At 40.4% G+C, this 11830-nt stretch overlaps 1 protein-coding gene and 1 long non-coding RNA gene across 14 annotated transcripts in view; both read left to right on the top strand.

Moving 5' to 3' along the window:
* LOC115580514 (serine/threonine-protein kinase BRSK2-like) overlaps positions 1-11830 on the top strand; it is a 208374-nt gene that overhangs the window by 116212 nt on the left and 80332 nt on the right. The gene's annotated exons all lie outside the window — the stretch shown is intronic.
* LOC115580516 (uncharacterized) lies at positions 695-7870 on the top strand. The gene is made up of 2 exons (XR_003983867.1): positions 695-760; positions 3876-7870. It is a non-coding gene; the product is annotated as an uncharacterized LOC115580516 (long non-coding RNA).

Genomic DNA, 11830 nt, shown 5'->3' on the forward strand with positions numbered 1-11830 from the left:
GCAGTTGTATGATCAAACGGAAACAAAACTGAAACCCAGTATAAGACTGAACTGTGTATATAACTCTAGAGGGCTTTTATTTTGAAAGAAAGACATACAGGAAGTGGTTAATGCAGGAACTTCACCAGTCACGGACTTTCCTCGTCGTGTTTACAGTTGAAGCTCAGCAGCACGCACCGAAATTCAGGTAAGAACAATGTTTCTAAGTTGTTGAGAGTTGTTACAACAATGTTTTGCAAACTGCTGTTACAGTTAATTAGGTTCCGTTTGCATGGGAAACTGTTCTTAAACAACACTTAATAGGCATGTGAAAATGTCCTCATTTTTCGCATTGTCCAGATTGTGGTGTGTTATATAGGTGTGGGGTTTTAAAAATGTCCTAATTTGTCATACACAGTAGTATAATGTGTTGTTCTGAAGGATTTTACAGTTGCTCAGTAAATGAAGTAACTCAATTACTCACTTTTAATGACTAAATTAATTACAAAATGAAGCTGGCATTGTGTACTGTGCAGTTTTTAAAAGTGTTTTGATAGTTGTTAAACATCTGCACTTTACACAAGGCTATATTGTTAAAAGTATAAGGAAATTTTAATTTAAAATATAATTAATGAAGTGTTGGCTATGTCAATCAATACGTATAGGTACACAAAGGGAGGAGAGACTGACCCTGATGATGACCATATTGAACTGCATGAGAGCAGCAGTGGCAGGAACCTCCCAGTTCAACCTACTTTTGCTGTACCTAAAAGTTCCCAAGGTAGAATACTAATTAACTAAAAATGTTTCTAACCCACCATATAGCAATATGTGAATTGCTCTTTTATATTGCTTGCCTGCTGGAATGTTGTTGTCTCTTAGAACATTTTGAGTGACAGCAAGTAAAGCTTGACCATCTCAGTATGTTATTTCAAAGTTGTCAATGCTTAATGATCAAAACACAAGTACTACATTTACATTACTTTGGAGTATTTTATCATTGTACTTGACAGGACTGAAGAGCAATAGACTTTGACACACTCAAAGGGAAGGCCACACTACTCACAGGATGTCTGTAATAAAGTTCAATCTGTGTGAGCTCATGCTTCCTGCCTCAACCAGTGCAGTGGACTGTCCTTCATGGTAAACATATTTTCTGACTGCATTAACTATATAAAATGTATCTTACTTTTCAGAATGTAAACATTTGAATACAATAGGAAAAGGCTATGGATATAAACAACTGGTACGTGCTTGTTTGCTCATGGTCATTTACTGGCAGGCGTTGTTAAGTGCTAGTGGTTCTGTATTTCTGTTCAGTTAAGATATCTAAAGTGCTAACTTTACAGTTGGGACGCTGTGTAAAATGTAAATAAAAACAGGATGCAATGATTTGCCAGTCTCATAAACCGATTGTGGCGCTCTGCTCCCAGTGTTCCCATACCGTTATATTCTTTCTTTGAGCAGAGCCATCAGCACTTTGCTTTTCTTTTCCAACCAATTAACTTTCTTCATAGAGAAGATACTGCAGCACTTTCTGTGTTAATTGCTGGAATCTGTCCCTCAGGAATGTCTTCTGTCACTTGCAATACTCAAGCGTGATTTTGTATCCGAGCTGCCCTGAGCAGAGTTCTCCACACTGCATGAAAAGTGGGATATTTGGCAGTAAACAGCAATGTAAATTGCTGTGCAAGTTCACATTGACAACTCAGCTTCAGATTACTGGCCATTGGTCAACACTTTGAGGTGAAACCAGCTTATCTCTATCATAAGAACAGTGGATGATGCACTCCATTTGTGGTTGCTGTGGTGGTGGGCTGTTACTTAGACTACTTGTTCACTGGTGGCCATGTTCAACCAGCTTTCATTTGCAACATACAATCAGAAATCATCATTACTTTGATGCAAAATATGAAATCCTCTGTCAGTACTTTTGTTCCATGTGGACGACATGCGGCCCTCGTCCTCACTCAGTGCGGCCCGCGAGTCAATTTCCAAATATCAATAATTCACAGTGTCGACGGAAGGACCATCATGTAAACAATTAATGTTGATGAGAGATAGGTCTTCCGCCCGGATCACACCCCCCATACTTCCAGCCTCAAAAACACAAAGAACAAACATGTTCTATCCTTTTTAATTCAGGGCGTTAGTGGAGCCTGTTTTAAATGTCCACGCATGCTGTCCACGGCCTCTCCATGGACAACACCGGAGCACACTACAAGGATGAGCTCCGACTCTGACTGCCCATACACCTGGACGCCGCATACCTCGATCACGTGCATGGCCACAGTTTACCCTACACACGGCTCTCCTGTTTCCCCTTTCACGGACTCCTCGGCGTGTGTGATTACTCCTTCGAGCCTGCGTTCATCCGCAAAAGGAGCGGCGCTGCGTAAATGAAGTCCACGCGTGGCTGAGGAAGCACCTGCCGCAGGAGCTGGAAGACAAACAACTCAGCAAGGTGGAGACAAAGGTGGTTGAACGCAGGCTCTTAGGAGTGCACATGCCGAGGAGTCCGTCAAACGGGAAATAGGAGAGCTGTGTGTATGGCAAACTGTGGCCGTGCACGTGATCGAGGTGTGCGGCGTCCAGGTGTAAGGGCAGTCAGAGTCGGAGCGCATCCGTGTAGTGCGCTCCGGTGTTATCCAAGGAGAGGCCGTGATTAGCTGTTTGTTAACGCAGTGCTAACTTGAGCCAGTGTACAGGCGAAGTTGAGCGCACAGAAGGAGAGACTGAGAGCAAGAGCGAGCAGTCTGCAGCGCAGCCAGCAAGAGTTTGTGAGAGCGCAGAGGTTATAATGGCATCTTAAAATGCATAAAAGCAAACATACAAACACATTTATTGAGCACAGAATATATTTCTGTTTCCGCAAATGAAATGTATGTTTTACCCGGGGAAAATCATCTTCAAAATGTAATTTATGTTCAAGCAAAATATATTTTTCTGTGCTCAAAATCTCCCATTGCTCCTTCACGAATGTGGCACAAATATCAAGTCATAAATATGAAACATGTCATGGAATGGGAAGGCAGAGAGTAGAAATGCACATCAAACATGAATATTGTTTTGTTTTTTTATTATTGTTGCACTTTGTGCCTGTTATTTTTATTGAATGATGATTTTTCAGACATCATTGCACTGAAGTAATTGTATATCACTCATGAATGTGAATGTTTTGTCTCTGTGTTAAATTGGCTGATTGAATGATGGGGATACAGTATCCTACTGGTGGAAGTACAAGATTAAAATCTGGCCCTCGAGTATGAGGATAACATTTTTGTGGCCCTCTCTATCATTAAAGTTGCCCATCCCTGAACTAAATTAATCAATCATCATAACATGTACATGAACAATATATTGAGGGCACTTTAGATATGTTTACTGAACAGAACCACTAGTAATTACCTCACCTGCCAGTAAATGACCATGAACAAATAAGCATGTATGAGTTGTTTATATCCTTAGCCTTCTCCTATGCCGTTCAAATGTTTACATTCTAAAAAGTATATTTTATGTAGTTATTGCAGTCCAAACATTTCTATATGTTTACCATGAACGACAGTCCACTGCACTGGTTAAGGCAGAAAGCATGTGCTCACACAGGTTGAACTTAATTTGCCCTGTCAAATACAATTACAAAATACTGCAAAGTAATGTAAATACATGTACATGTAAACACATTCAAAATCAAGTAACAGAAATATCATGCAGAATGATGTATGTGCAGATTTTGATCCTTGAGGACTGTTTACATACATACACAAGTACATACACAAGCTCAAACGTACAGTTGTGGGAACAAGAGGAAAAACACAATTTTGATTTTTGAATTTCAGTATTGATCATGAGGATTAACTTCCACAGACTCATTTTGAAACTTTTTACATTTCCAGACATTTCTCAAACAAGAGCTGCTGGCCCTGCACAACAGATCCTGAAGACCTTCCCTCGCACTCAGCATGGTCAGCGTATTCAGCTTATACATTCTCACCTTGATATTGAGAACAATAACAACAATATCCAAGACTCTTATTAAGAATATAGAATGTTGTTGTTATTGTTCTCAATTGTACTGTGAGAATTTGAGAGTTTCTTATTCTGCCTAAGACTGATTACTATACAGAACACTGAGATGTTTACTGTACAGAGCTGAGCACTAACTATTGAATGAGAGTATATGATATTGTTGTTCACTGTGAGAATTTATGGTGCTGCTTATTAGGGTTGCAAAATTCCTTGAATGTTCAAAGTTGGAAACTTTCCATGTGAATTAAAGGGAATATATGAGAATTTATAGGAATTAACAGGAATAATGAGAAATTTGCAAAATTGCTGGTTAGCCTCTAACAAGGAATTTAAATGTAGTTAAAAAATATCTTGCTTATATCTTAGTTAAAACAACGAGATTTAATACAAATTCAGTTGAATTACTACCCTGCTCTGTGCATTCCTCAATCACATGCACAGCTAATTTCTAGAATCCTGCACACCCACAGCAGGACTATTGAAGCCACATTACTGCATGCAAGCTTAACAAGCGAATAAAAGTAAATCAGATATGCTAATGTGCTGGGGGAGTTGTACCAGGTATAGATTTTTGGAATACTGGCTGCCCAATAGTATGCCCTGAAATCCAGCAGAGCAAGGCCACCCTCATCCTTGGTTCTTTGCAAAATTGAGTACTTTGCCCTTGAAGTCTTTCCCGACCAAATGAAATGTGAAATGATCTTATCCAATTCTTTTAAAAAAGTTTTGGGCAGGTATATAGGTAGACACTGAAAAAGAAATAAACATTTAGGTAGGACATTCATTCTGATAGAATTGATTCTACCTAGAAGCAGCAATGGACTAAGTTATCTAAGAATTTGTTCATTGAGGTAGTGTCTGAAGAGGCTTCTGATTTATATAAATCAGAATAATATGAAGCAAAAATATTTATCTCGGTTGGGTCTGTAACTGAAGTTTGGGGGTTCTTACGAATTTGTGCAATGAATTGGGAAGAGGATTGATGTTCTAGTTGCCTTGCTAGTAACCGGTTAGCCGTGTTTCCATATTCATAATAAGTGCCCTTTGTACCCCTTAAAAGAAACTCCACTTTGTTTGTGGAAATGGGGTCAAATTCAGTCTGTAATTAAAGTCTCTCCATCTAGAGAGTGGGATTGGCTGAAGTGGAGTGTTGTCTGTCAATTTGAAGAGTTGTTTCCATCAGTTCAAGTTGTCTTTGTTTTTCACCCTTTCGTATCCTCGCTTTATATAAGATAATCTCTCCACATATTACCGAAGGTTTCCCACAGGAGAGAAGGTGATGTAGAGTCAGATTTGTTATTTTCGAGAAAGCGTGAAATCCTGTCAGAAATAAATCCACAAAATTTGTCGGATGATAATAGCCCAGTGTTTAATCTCCAGGTTGAGTGGCTTTTGGTTTTAGGGACTAGTTCCAAATCTAATAAGAGGGGGGCATGGCCTGAAATAATTATTCACATTGTTTCACTGAGGGTAATAAAATCTTATCAAGAAAAAAGTAGTCTATTCAAGGGTATGTTTGATGAACCTGGGAATGAAATGAAAACTCTTTCGCTGTTGGGTGGAAAAAACGCCGCACGTCCACACTGCCAATTTGATCTGTGAATACAGACACACATTTAGCTGCTTTGGATTGAGTTAGTTTTCTTGAACACAATCTGTCAAGTGTGGGATTGACAGATAAGTTAAGATCCCCTCCAAAGATGAGTTGATTGTATCTAGGCTTGGAATGGATAAGAATAGGGAAGTCATAAAATTAGGGCAGTCCCAGTTGGGGGCATAAACACAAACCATAATAACAGGAGTTTGGAACAGCACACCAACGACAATAATATAACGGCCATTGGGATCAGATATGACCTGTTCTGATAAGAACTGTACTTGCTTGTGCAGAAAAATAGCTGTGCCTCTTGAGCAACTATTGAAGTTGGAGTGGAAAACCTGTCCAACCCAGGGTTTTCGTAGTCTGGTGTGGTTGCATAGACGAAGATGGATTTCTTGTAGAAACGCAATGTCTGTTTTCACACTCTTAAGGTGTGAAAGTACTTTTGTCCTTTTAATAGGTCCACCAAGTCCCCTGACATTCCAGCTCATGAGCCTGATGGTTTGTAACATGTCTTTCTGGCTTATGTCAGTCATGGAATCAGTGCCAAAATATCAATCCTCCAAGTGCTCTGATGATATGGTGCCTTAGCTGAGTCATTTCAGTACTTTTAAGCAAAGTAGCAACAACATATACAGTGCCATCGTGAGAGTCTAAGGAAAAAACGAACACTCCTCTACCAAAGATATTCAAAAAAAGAGAAAAGGCAGATGTCCTTAGTGACACCTTCAAGTTCAAAAGAAACTTACATATTTGTCCTAACCTCATCTTTAACACTGATGAGCATGCAGGAACTACTGCTTTACACAACCGATTGAGTTGATAGGAGTTTGCTTCCTTTTCAGCTGTGAAAATGTGTACACCTCTGATTTACCATTTGACAGCGTAAAAACCTTAGTGTACCAGTTTTCCGTACTTAACAAAAACCAATTGTGCTCTTCATAGGAAATCTTTGGACTAATGTTTAACAGCACAGTCAAATCCTACCAGGCAGACCAGTCTGCCTATAACTTCAGTCCAGTTTTCATAGAGCACCAAAAAAGTTAAAGGAGATGTGTAAAGAGACGTTATGTTTTCACTTACTGCTGAGATCACAGTAGAAACGCTCTACTTCATCCATGGAGTCAAATATGCGACGGTGACCCGTAACCGCGCCGGGTATATCAACCCGAAGCGTATCCCATCCTTATAAAGGAGAGACTTAAATTTGTTGAATGATGCCTGTTTCTTGGTGAGTGAGGTGCTGAAATTCTCAAAGATCCTTATGGGATAACCCTGGTAGGAGATGCTCTGTGTTTTCTTCACCCATAGCAGCACTCGCTCTTTCTGGATGTGTCTGTGAAAGCGTACAACAATGGGCTGGGAACCCTGTGCTGGCTTCGGCCCCAGACTGCGGTGAGCTCGGTCCAGTTCAAAGCTAGTATCCAGTAAAGCATCTCCAGTCACCTCCCTGAACAGCGTAGTCATGAAGAGCCGAGCATCAGTCCCCTCCGCTCCCTCTTGGATGCCAATCACAAGGAGATTCTGCCGTTTGGATCATGAAACCAAGCTGCCAGCTGTAGCTTTTCATTCATCTGATTGGTGGTCTCCACCTTGGATTTTAGTGTGGCCACTTCGCGCTGCAGAATCGTCAGGTCACCTGAGTGGGAAGTGAGGGTTGTTTCCATTGCGGAGATGGTAGCTGTGTGTGAGGCTATGGTATCAGCGATCTTTTGGAGAGATGCTTTGATAGGAGCCATGGCAGTATTCAGGGAGGTGGTGAGCTGTTACATCGTTGAGTATTTTCTCGAGTTCACCGATGAGCATGTCCAGTGTTAACGGTTGGGCTCCAACTGTTGCTACACTGCTAGCATCTGCCTTGCTAGCGTCTTTATAGTGCGGGCTGAAGTGTTGAGTCAGCTGAGGCTGGCTTTTGCCACGGTTCCCGTGGGATTTACTTATTTCAGCTTCAAAAATGTTACACCGCAAAGAAAATAATTCAAAAAGTCTGAGTGTTATATTTATGCTTGCTTATGACAGAGTTTGTATGAATTACCCCACATTTCCCATTAATTCCCATTTATTCACATGGTAAGTTTCCAATTTGGAATTTCCAAAATTCCCCAGTTTAACTTCCCATGGAAAGTTCCCAGAAATGTTTCCACCCCTTTGCAACCCTACTGCTTACTGTGCGTTAACACTTGTTTACTACAGAGTTGAAGAGTATTGATTATAATTATTAAAAATGTAATAATTCTAATAAATATTGCATATATGATTATTGCCAGTGCTTTAAATAGTGTTGTTCCTTCACAATACATTGCACCCACTTAACCTGCCTTAGGCTACTGTTGGTGATATTACTTATTGCACCTAAGACCCAGATGTTGATGATAATTATTATTATTATTATTATTATTTGACTCTTATTGTATGGAATATGTGTATTGCAGTAGTGCTTCAAATGTGTTAGTGTGTCCGAACAAAGTGACATATGAGGACCCGCAGAGTGACGTCACTGAAAGTGTGTTAAAAGTGTGTTAACTTCCAAAACTGGCCACTAGTTGGCGTACTCAAAGATGAGCAAAAATGCTAAACACACTTACACACTTAATTTCTTAAAATTGTGATGTTTCAGTACATTGGAGATTTTTGGTCTGGGAGCATGTTAGGGGGGTCTAGAACACTGTAGAGAGCTCAGAAAAATGAGGACGTCAAAAATGTCCTCATTTTTCCGAGTGTCCTGATAGTGAAGGTGTGTTATCATAAAATTGTCCTGATTTGTCATGAAAACAAGTACACACACACACACACACACACACACATACACACACTCATCCGCTGTCTTTATTCATGCAATTATTAACACACACTTACATTCAGACAAACTGTGGGAGGGTCCCATGGGTGACAGCCTGTCGGTCAGTTTGGAGGTCAGTCAATCTAAAGAAAGTCAATCAGTATTTCTAAATGTACATGGTTTGTCTTATTAGTGCTTACTTTTGGCAATTTCCAAAATTTGTAAGTGCCAACATAAACAAGAACAAAACAGTGGGCAACTCCACTGATTTAGCATTCCAGTAGCATCAGCATTATAACTTAACAGTTTAAAAAAAAATTATAGATGTCATCAGATATCGTCTTTTTGATTTCAACACATTGGTGTTTCATGTCACAGCCTGGTGTCTCAATTATGCACAATAACATTTGAATACCAGCCATTCAGTCAGAGATGCTAATGTCCCCTCAAGCTGCGAGCCTCAAGCAGAGACAAAGAGCATCTGTACAGTCAAGACTCAGTTGTTGGGAAAGCAGTCCAGTCACCAAAGTTGTGAGGCTTCTTTGCCTCAGATCCATGGCTAAATCTAACACGAAGTTTGCCGTCTCTGTACGTAAAAACCGAATCACTGTTTCTAACAACACGTTCTTCCATTGATAACTGGCTGCTGACTTGTAAACTTGTTGATTACTGTTGTCATTTTGAGCTGTAAAGGTAACTGTAAGGTTTGACGATATGTTGTTGAACATTTTGGTCCAATCTGAGGTTTCCGCTTGTTTTGTTTTGATTTTATGTACCATACTGTGTTGCTTGCTAATGATTAACCAAACCTACCCAACAGCTACATCTCACACAGGGCAGGCTAACTGCTAATGCTAGTTTTCGGTGAACTCGAGCATTTGATTTGGTCGGTAGCATTACAGGTTGAGTACCTCTTCAACCGAAAACAAAATTATAATGAATGTAATGGTCGCAAACAAAACATGGTAATTGGTTCTATGTATTAGTGAAGTAGCAAAACATGCTACAATCTAGGATGTTATGCTTTAGAGTCTTGGCAGGCTTAACATCACAACAGCATCTGTGTAACAGAATAAAACTAGGCAATATTTTTTAAATACATTTTTGTTAGTGTAGTATGTATTATGCATACAAATGTAATGATAATATGTTAACATGCAACGAGCCAGATGGATACATTCTGTGCAGCCTGTAGGAGAGGAAAGTCAAAGTGTTTGGGTAGGTATGCGCACACACACACACACACACACACACACACAAACACACACATACACACACACACACACACAAGGTGTTGACACCAACAGTGGGTGATTCAGAGGGTGCTAAACTACTCAATAACCACCACACAACCACTGCTACCGACCACCTCTTGTTTCTCTCAATGTGTCAAGTCAAGTGTGTAAACTAGAAACCCCCCCACACACACACCACACACGCAGACACATACTGCCACACAGTCTGCATGCTGTTTATACCGGACATTGGGCAGATCTTGAAACAACTGCGGTGGTAAATCTGTGCTCGTGCAGCTTCTTTTGTCCCTCATTACAATCAGGACCGTAGTTGTTAAAAAAATGTTGTCATTTTGTGTCTCATATATGTGCCTTTAAAAGCTAACTGCTTGAAGCTATTTTTATTGTAATAAGTAGTAGCAATACATTTAAAACTATGGTGCTTGAATTTATATTGTGCAGCCTTGTAAATTCAATCGGTCTTTTGAATGGCATTTTTGTTTCCTTGGATTCCACCATGTAACACGGACTCATTATCTTATTCCTCCATGAAATAGAAGACACAAATCCATCTTAGTTATTTGATAAATGCAGTAATTACACAAATTAATATTAACATAATGGCTTGAAGGGAATTTAAACAGTCATTAGCATTTCTAAATGCTGCCGTAATTGAGTCTTATAGTGTCGTTGCAGATGGCGTTGACAGCCTCAGGCAACGGTTTACTAAAACAAAAATAAAAGCTAAATGCTGTTTTTTGGCAGAGCAGTTGTCTTGATGTTATTACCCCTGGGGTCATTTTATTTACATGTTTTTAGCCTTGAAATTCCCCAGCTGGAGGAGACCCAGCCTGCAAAGCTAACCATCTAACGACAGAGTAGTTTGACTGTACAAGACTTTCAAACTAAATTCCAAGTTCTGGTACACAACAGCGTTTTAGCATTACTACACCTGCTGTAGGTGCGTCTTTGCCTTAGTTACAATCTGAGTAATTAACTTGTCTTTCTCTAAACCATGCTACCTCCATGATTTGTAATGAGGGATTTTTATCCCTCTTCTCCTTTTTGTGTATGTTCTTGTTAAATGCCCTCATATCTCCTCCTCCACTCTCCATATTGTACAGTAGACACCATGTTCATCTGTAAATGACACAAGCATTACAGTAACATGTTCCCTTTTAATAAAGTTTTGTTATTCTGAGAACTTTAAGATAAACACGATATGTCATCTTAACTAAACATGACACTTCCCCTCTGGGCATGCTAATGGTTTCTTAACTGCTCTGAATTACAGCCAACACTGCTGTATGTCTCTGTGTGTGTCTGTGTGTGTGTGTGTGTGTATAAAGTACCTATGTGGGCTTGTGTGTGTCAGATGTGTGTAAGTGAACATGTGTGTGCTCATGTCCAGCATGGTTTACTTATGCCCCACATGCAGCAGACAGCTGGTTGTTTCCAGGACTAACAGCCTGTTTTATGGGGTTGTTTGGGTTAGGGACAGGCAGATGGAAAGCCCTCACAGCCGTCAGCTCTTACTGCAGCTATTTATAGACTGCAGAGCATCCACGCTGCCGATCCGAGTGGGCTGAGAACAGGCCAGCTGACTGACAGATTCCTTCAGTGATTAGCTGGTTGGCTGGTGTGGTCCCTCTGGGAACACGAAGGTTTACCACCCTGATAAGGAAAAGGAGATATTGCCAATCTCCATGTGATTACCTCTCATAGTGTCCTTCTAATCTAACAGCATTACTGACTGATGAGCTGTGTCCATACTTCCAATCACCCTTTGACTACCATCAGGGGCAGGTCCAGAGAATTTTCTGGTGGGGGGCACAAGGGGTAACAACAATTAATCTGGGGGGGGCCCTCCCAAACGTAACAAAAATGAAAGACGCCCACTTCAATATGGCCGATCACTTCAATTTATATTGAACAGTTACACACTGTTTGTTTTCATCTTGCTTTTCTTGGCCACATTAAATCTGCTGGGTGAACTCTTACCAAGTGGTTAACACACAGAGCACTAGCATGTTTGCTGCGCAGAGTTAGCAGGGCTGTAGTTCAGTGGGTATAGCTGGTGGACCAGTGATTGGAAGGTCGCTGGTTTGAATCCCTGGCTCCCCTGGGGTGGGACTGAGCTACATGTCAAAGTATCCTTGAGCAAGATACTGAACCCCAGAATTGCTCCTGAATTGCTCACCTTGTGTG

Source organism: Sparus aurata, chromosome 4 (assembly GCF_900880675.1).
Source record: "Sparus aurata chromosome 4, fSpaAur1.1, whole genome shotgun sequence".
In the NCBI taxonomy this organism is placed as follows: Eukaryota; Metazoa; Chordata; class Actinopteri; order Spariformes; family Sparidae; genus Sparus; species Sparus aurata.